Below are 8,233 nucleotides of genomic sequence, written 5' to 3' on the forward strand. Positions count from 1 at the left end.
TCTTGTCAGTCGTTCTGTAATTGCAACAAAGCTGTGATGTCAGCGTCTCAGGGTGACCTACAGTCTGCATATTAAATATGTGCAGCCCAGCTGTATCTTGTTTTATTGCGCCTCGCAGATAATGCATTTTTTACAAATTGAAGGTTTGCGGCAACTCTGTGTCGAGCAAGTCTATTAGCACCGTTTTACCAACAGCACTTGCTCACTTTGTGTCTTGGTGTCACACTTTGGTAATTCTCATAATGTTTCAAAGCCTCCACAAGCAAAAAAGATTATGACTTGCTGAAGGCTCAGACGATAGCTAGTATTTTTTTTTTAGCAATAAAGTATTCTTATGTCAAGTACATTGATTTTTTTTAGACATATTATGCTATCTCACATTTTAAAGACTACAGTATAAGGTAAATATAATTTATATGCACTGAGAAAACAAGAGATAAGTGTAATTCCCTTTATGACAACACTCACTTGTTTGGGGTGATCTGAAAGCAAACCCACAAGTGTCTCCAATGTCTGTCTGTAGTTGAACCATATAAATTGCCATTTGCGTAGGTCAAAATAGTCAAATATTGGCAGCATCATCTGGCTAACCTACGGCTAACCTGATGCTATCTTTGTGGTGGATTAGCAAACCATTAAAATAGAAATATTTTTAAATTAAACTAAAAATGCCCTTCCTTATTCCTGACAGTCAGTTTAGTTTGATAGATATTCAGTGCTATGAGCCAGACATTGGCTGTTTATTGCAAACAGAAAAAAAAAAAAAAAAAGCTTGCTTCCAAGGAATTTATAGCTTAGTGGTAGAAATGGAGTTAAACAGATGGTCTGTAGACCCTTTAAGTAGCTGGAGGTTGAATGCAGGTGACAGTGAGGTGCCTGGGAGCAGTTTATCAAGAAAGGCTCCACAAAAGGCCAGCAAGGAGGCAGATTATCATGACGGTGACCATCAGCATCTCTGTGCAGTGGAAATTTGCTTTTACTTTTGGTGGGTCAGCAAACATATTTCAGAGTTTTAGTGAAATCTCTCATCATTTAAGTCTTTTTGGGAGAAAAAAAAATGCGAGCCTCACAGTGGAAGGCAAATAGGAGAAAGCACTTTCCTCCTCTCCCCAAAGTAAGCACGTGGCCACCAGATCTGAACTTGACAATCAGACGCTTCACGCTCATTTCTTACTATTGAGCAGTTGGTGCAAGGACGAAGGGGCAAACCACAGTCCAAGGGCGAGAGCGGAGGTAGGGAGGGTCTAGCAGCCAGTCTGGCAGCGACTGCGTTTTGGAGAAACAGTGATGATGGTGTCCTTGTCAGCTTCCTAAACAAACACTTCTTGGCTGTGCCCTCCTGGGCTGTCCTTCATGACCCCAAGTCCATCTGGTTCCTGCTTGATTGAGTAGCCTGGTTTTCAGCCTTCCCATAATTCTATCAGTCACCAGAAATCCATCTGCTAAATAGCTTTTCTACTCCTCCAGGGTTCTTTCTGTCGCTCGCAACCCAGAAGTGTAATGATATAAGCCTTTTTGTAAAAAAGTAATCAGAATGTGGCAAACAGGGCACCAGGGCCCTTTTTTTTTTTTTTTTTTTTTTTTTAGCATTTAGTCCTCACAAACAAATCCTGTAGGGCCTTTACCCCCATCTCACAGGTAGAAAATTGAAGTTGAGAAGTTGTGTTGCTTACAAGTTAGCTTTTAGGTCTCTGGAGCTGGAATACCTCAAAGCACAGTGAGTTACCATAACTTTTCATTACCTAAGAGATGGAAATAAAAATAGTATTTTTCTGAGGCGGCTTTGTGAAAGTTAATTGTTTTTATGTACAAACCATTAAGCAGCGTCCGGCAATAAGGACTTTTCAGTAAGTGTCAACTATCAGTTCAGTTCAGTCGCTCAGTAGTCTCTGACTCTTTGTGACCCCATGCCATGGACTGCAGCACACCAGGCCTCCCTGTCCATCACCAACTCCCGGAGCCTACTCAAACTCATGTCCATTGCATTGGTGATGCCATCCAACCATCTCATCCTCTGTCGTCCCCTTCTCCTTCCACCTTCAATCTTTCCCAGCATCAGGGTCTTTTCCAAGGAGTTGATTCTTCGCATCAGGTGGCCAAAGTATTGGAGTTTCAACTCTCAGTACTGCTAGATAATAAATGAGCTGATAAATGTCAGAACTGAGGTCAGAATGGAATCAGGATCTTCCTGACTGTGGACGCTTGGTCTCTTTCTGGGAAAATGTGCAAGAATGAATGTCTCACATCCCAAAGATTGTTCTTCCGAACAAATCCTTTTCCTTTGGAGTTAAAATTTAACACCATGAGTAAATGACTCATGTTTCTGTTTTCCTGGTTTATCCACTCAGATGATAAGAACAGAAAGAATTTGATAAACTATCAAAATTGGTAATAAAAGCACTGAAAGAAGCAGCTCACATTTGTCCACTCCTGTGCATCAAGATACATTAAAGAGGTGACCATTTAATATTCACAATAACACGATGAGGAAAAGATGCTCTCTTAGCAGGTTTGAATGAGTTGGTGACTAGTATGCTTCTAGTTTGCCAAATTCTAATGATTTGAGGTATACAAAAAAGAAGTGAGACTATGGAGATCAAAACATACCTTTATGCTAATGAATCAGGTGTTGAAAAAAATGCTCATTTCTGCATGAATGTGGACTTTCCTATACTGAATTACAGGATTAGACAAATGTACATACCAAGTGGCAGTGAACCATGCAGGGAGACTTGAACTTGGGCCCACGTGGGTTTCTGGACCTGGGTTCTAACCACCATGGCGCACTTCCTAACTCTTGCAGCTTTGTGGAGCCTCACTCAGAGCCCAGAGTCTCAGACTGAAGACCTTGCTCAAGGTGTAGCAGTTTGCAGTCCAGTTCCTGGCCAAGCTTCATGTCACTGTCCCCCTACGGTTTTCCACCCAGCATCTCCACTGTCTCCACCTGAATTCTGTGTGTCCAGAACTCACAGAGCCCTGAGCAGACAGACTCTCACCTCAACCAAAGGTGCTTCTCTGGAGACCTCAGGATCTGTCTGAAATTTACCTCTGCACTGATGGTTAAAATGGGGAATCCCTTCCATTTCACATGCAACACACTTTATTGAGTGTGCCTCACTGGTGAATACCGACAAGGCACACAGTCAGGAGCTTTGGTAGGAGTGGAGTGCGACCTCCAAGTAGGTTGCACAGAGCATGTGGGGTAAACCAAGTGAGTGTTACGGCAAAAAGACTCAAAATAGAGCCGGCATATTATTAGGCTATTGTCCTTATAAAAATTAATTCAAGAATCTGCTTGCCTGAAGCTAGAGGCAAGGGACACTGTCCCCCTATCTGAGAGCAACTTGGAACGTCATGGTTGGCAGGTCTTCAGGTTGTCTTTACATGTTGTTCTTGCCTTTAGCCCCAGATGGGAAAATAGTAGAGCTCTCTAAGCCTCATCAGGGTAACATGTATCTCATGGCAGGTGGAAAACCTTTCAACCCTGATACTCTTATTTACAGACAGAGATGATAGTTATCAGGATAAGTGAATGCTTTAAAAAGGTCAGAAGTAAACAGACTCTGGACAGAAAGTTCTCCATCAGCCAAGCCATGCCCATTCTGTCATTTCCAGTAATACATATTGAAACATGGAAACCATTTGCCCATGGTATTCTCAATCATTGACCTTCCTCAAAGAGTTGAAAGCATAGGCGTTCATTGGACACTTAATAAGGTGCCATTCATTGGATGCTTAATAATTTTTTCTAAGGAAAAAATGGAATTTTTATTTAAAGCCAAGAAAAGAAAAGGGCTATTTAAAAGATATCTTTATGTATGGGAAGGGCTTCTTGCAAATGAGAGAATGATTTTGTCATCTTATCAGTCCAGATAGATTTCTGACAGCAGCTTAGAGGTTATAAGTGATGCAAATTTCATGTCACTGTGTAATTTTACTTCCCTTTGATTACAAAATAAATGGTGTTTTCTTGTTATTCTCATTTTATTAGGATGCACACACTCTTTGGGGGCACTTGATCATAATTAATTGTCATTCAGTGCACTAGCATATGTCCTCCTCTTCCTGAAACTTTCATGGCACACAACCTTTAGTCTTCTGGGAGAAAGAAGACAATCTTCCGGTTGCATGTATCTTATCCCACTGCTTCACTGCTACAGTTAAGTGCCTTCATGGCTTGGTTGCTCTGATGAGCACAGCTGTCTCCACTGGTGAGTGCAGCGACCCGCCCCCAACTCCGGCTTGAGGGATAGGTCTCTTACTTCCTACTTGGAAGATAAGCCCGGTTTGCAATCATCATTTGCTAGTGAGAACAGAATTCAAGGATGGCTTGTATCACAGGACTCTCAAATTGCTCTCCAAGGTGTGGGCACGTCTAATTAGTGGATGTTTTTATGTTTTGTTTTGTTAATTCTGCCATGGCAGCTGCCAATAAGAGAGAGAGAGGAAGGGAAGGGGGTTGGGGGAAAAGGAGAAGAAGAAAGAGGAGGAGGAGAAAAAGAAGAAGAAAAGAAAGGTAAGGAGTGTGGTATGAGAAGGTGAAAGGGAAGGAAGGAGACAGGACAGTATTGGGGACACACACCTTTGTATTGCAGCAAATTCTTTAATTTCCATCTTGCTACCACTTCTTGTATCCATAACTCCCTCAGGAAGCCTGAAAGAGGGAGGTTATCAGTAACTTGTTGCCACAACAATGTTCTGTAACATGACAGATGAAATTCAATGGCATAGAACAAAAATGATATATTTTTGATTATGTATTTGCTGGTCAGCTCGGTCCTCTGTTTCAGATTCAGCCCAAGTCTATCCCATGTCTTCTGTCCTCCTTGGGCCAGTAGTTACCCTAGGCAAGTGTTCTCACATAGAGAGGAGGAGTGAAAGAAAGGTGAACAAAGCCACTAGATGCTTCTTCAGGCCTAATCTTGGAAACAATGACCCAAATCTCTTGCAAGCCAACATCAATGAGGTGACCTCTAGTAAAATGAGTTGCAAGTCATAAGGCACAAAGTTAGGAGAAGTGAAGTATTGGAAACAATAAGATAATCCACCATAGCTGAGGTTGAGGTATTACTAATTATCAATGACTTTATCACTTGAAAGTGTCTGAACTTTACCCCTTTCCTAAGACTGATATCATATAAATTTAAGTGCTGTTATTCTTAACCTGATAGAAAAATGGGTAGATTAATAAATTATGCTAAAACTAGTTAACCTCCTAATTAGAATTTCTTTAAAGGTAGAAACTGAGCCTTTACCTAGTGTTGCCGTCCTATTGTTTGACATATCTATTTATTGAGAAAATGAATCAAAAACCAATTTACTAAAAACTTCCAATCCTTTCCTAAGCAGCTTTTCTTTTAAAGTGGCTAATGAGCAACAATACTGGATAAAACTGAGCAATGTAAGTTTTCCAACTGATATAGGTTCTAAGTGGTAATAAAGTAAAACCACTTGTGAGTTTGACTAGTCTAAGAAGGGATCCGAATAATACATTAGCTGGATAATCAGAAGCATCAGAAATAGATTGTATAATATTAAATGAAAACTTCACTAAGGAAAATTATACCTCTTTCGATTGGTTGGCAAGGGATCCCAAAATATTAAAGGGAAGTTAATACCTTCAGAAATCTAACTTTTTACAACATTCATAGTGTGCTGTGTTTCCTTTCACTGATCACTGTTAAAAATTTTATGGAATATGGAAGATAAACACTCTTTCGAAACACAGGCTTGATGGGGATGTGAAGAACTGAGTCATTGAGAAAGACCCTGATGCTGGGAAAGACTGAAGGCAAAGGAGAAGAGGGCAGCAGACGATGAGATGCTTGGATGGCATCACCGACTCGATGGATATGAATTTGAGCAAACTCCAGCAGACAGTGAAGGACAGGGGAGCCTGGCGTGCTGCAGTCCATGGGGTTGCAAAGAGTTGGACATGACTTAGCGACTAAACAGCAAAGGCTACACCCTCAAGAAACAGTTAAAGAAGGGGGCTGTTGTGTCATTAACAACATCGGTGTGGGAGAAGAGTTGAGAACTTGGAGAAAGGAAGGACCATAACTAGACTTTACCAACTGTAGTTACATTATGAAACAGGATATACCAAGAAATATTTGTCTGGTCAGGGAAAAAAAAAAGTAAAAATGTACAATTTGAGCACTCGGATGCATCTTGTTGTGAATGAACTTCTATGTACGTTATTTATTTTATTTATTTTTTTTCCATTTATTTTTATTAGTTGGAGGCTAATTACTTTACAACATTGCAGTGGTTTTTGTCATACATTGAAATGAATTAGCCATGGGCTATGTACATTATTTAAAACTTACCTCCCTTCCTGTGTTCTTTAACTCATGGTAATATGCTAGATGGAGGAGTAGTTAGTCTCCCAAATGGAAACCTGGAATTCTGCTTGGCATTTCCTCTCCCCTCAACCAAGAAGCTTCATGATGTTTAAAAAATTTCTGTGACTAAATATTTTTACATATATCCTCTTTGTTTAATTTTGAGAGATTGCACCTGGTGGTTTGACCTGGGAGCTATGCCTGCATGTGGGGATCAGAAGTGTCTATTGGAGGGAAGCAGGAGGATGCACGTCAGGAATTAGGGAATTTCTGGGAAGAAAGGATGAAAAAACAGTATGTCATGAGGAGGGGTTGTTGTTGTTCAGTTGCTAAGTCTTGTCCAACTCTTTGTGACCCGATGGATAGCAGCATGCCAGGCTTCCCTGTCCTTCACTATCTCCCAGAGTTTGCTAAAACTCATATCCACTGAGTTAGCGATGCCATCCAACAATCTCATCCTGTTTCCCCTTTCTCCTGCTCTCAATCTTCCCCAGCATCAGCCATCCAATGAATTGGTCCCATCAGGGAAGCCAGTAACGAGTGGTAAGAATTTCGTAAGGGCAAAATAGAGTTATCATAGCCATTTGGTTTTACCATGTGTATTTACATTTTCAATTCTGTTCAACAGACCCTGTGCTGGGTCAAAGACCTGGGAAGGTTCAGGGCTCCCAAGTGGACCTGTGGGCCACTCATGTTGGCAGTTTCCTGCTTGGCAAGAGGGGGAGATCACCCCAGTGTTCAAGTTCTTAGCTTGCTTGAACTTCACCAGGCTTCTTCCTGATTCTAGTCTTTTTACTTTCCTTTTCCTGGAGCATTTACTTTAGGTAGCTTTCCACTGTAAATTCCTCCCTGATCCTTTGGATGTAAATCTTCTTCCCACCTCTTCCCAGCTTTACTGCTCAGGAATGTCTTTTGCAAGGTTCTGGGGGCCATGTCTTTGAAATGCAATCATTGCAGGAATGCACTTGTTCAATGACTCAGTTGTGTCAGATTCATTTGTGACCCCATGGGCTGTAGCCCACCAGGCTCCTCTGTCCATGGGATTTTCCAGGCAAGGATACTGGAGTGGGTTGCTATTTCTTCTTCCAGAAGATCTTCCCCACCCAGAGATCGAACCCTAGTCTCCTGCATTGGCAGGCATATCGTTTTACCACTGCATCAGCTGAATAGTGCCCCCCTCTTTCAGATCTCTGTGGGAAGATAGGAACCTGAATTTGATGGTCCCGATTAACAAACACAGATGGCATAACCATATAGACCAACCTTTTTCTAAAGTTCTCCAGTGCTTTTCCACTAGCTCACACCAGTGTTTAAAAACCCTTTTCCTTCAATTTCAGTGGAGTCAAGTTCAATCCCTCTTCCTTGCTGCAGTAGACTCGAATAAAGTATTCCTTGTCTAACAGTCTGATGCATTTCTTTTTTCCTTTATGGGGGATACTTTTGGTGAGCAAACTTGTTCTTGGATAATCCACTGAGAAAATGTGTCCAACACAACAGACAAAGGATTGACTCTGGAATGACGGAAAGAGAGCCAACTCAGGGATGAGATATCTTCCCTGGTGGCTCAGATGGTAAAGCGTCTGCCTACAGTGCAGGAGACCCGGGTTCAATGCCTGGGTAGGGAAGATCTCCTGGAGAAGGAAATGGCAACCCACTCCAGTATTCTTGCCCGGAAAAAACCCATGGATGGAGGAGTCTGATAGGCTACAGTCCATGGGGTCGCAAAGGGTCGGACACGACTGAGTGACTTCTTTGTCTTTCGGGGATGAGACAAATGATCACCAACCTGGAGGACAAGTAGACAGTCGTCTGAAAAACTAAGGGGATGTGCAAGAAGGTACAAAGTCTGATGCTGCATTGTGGGCCCACCACATGGCAGCGGAGGAGCT

General features: G+C 41.8%; 1 non-coding gene across 1 annotated transcript; it reads left to right on the forward strand.

The window, feature by feature from the left end:
* The first annotated feature begins 7,897 nt into the window (after positions 1-7,897).
* TRNAC-ACA (transfer RNA cysteine (anticodon ACA)) lies at positions 7,898-7,969 on the forward strand. Its single transcript has one exon. It is a non-coding gene; the product is annotated as a tRNA-Cys (tRNA).
* Positions 7,970-8,233: the final 264 nt, after the last annotated feature.

The sequence above is a fragment of the Odocoileus virginianus genome, chromosome 15, assembly GCF_023699985.2.
Source record: "Odocoileus virginianus isolate 20LAN1187 ecotype Illinois chromosome 15, Ovbor_1.2, whole genome shotgun sequence".
Classification (NCBI taxonomy): Eukaryota; Metazoa; Chordata; class Mammalia; order Artiodactyla; family Cervidae; genus Odocoileus; species Odocoileus virginianus.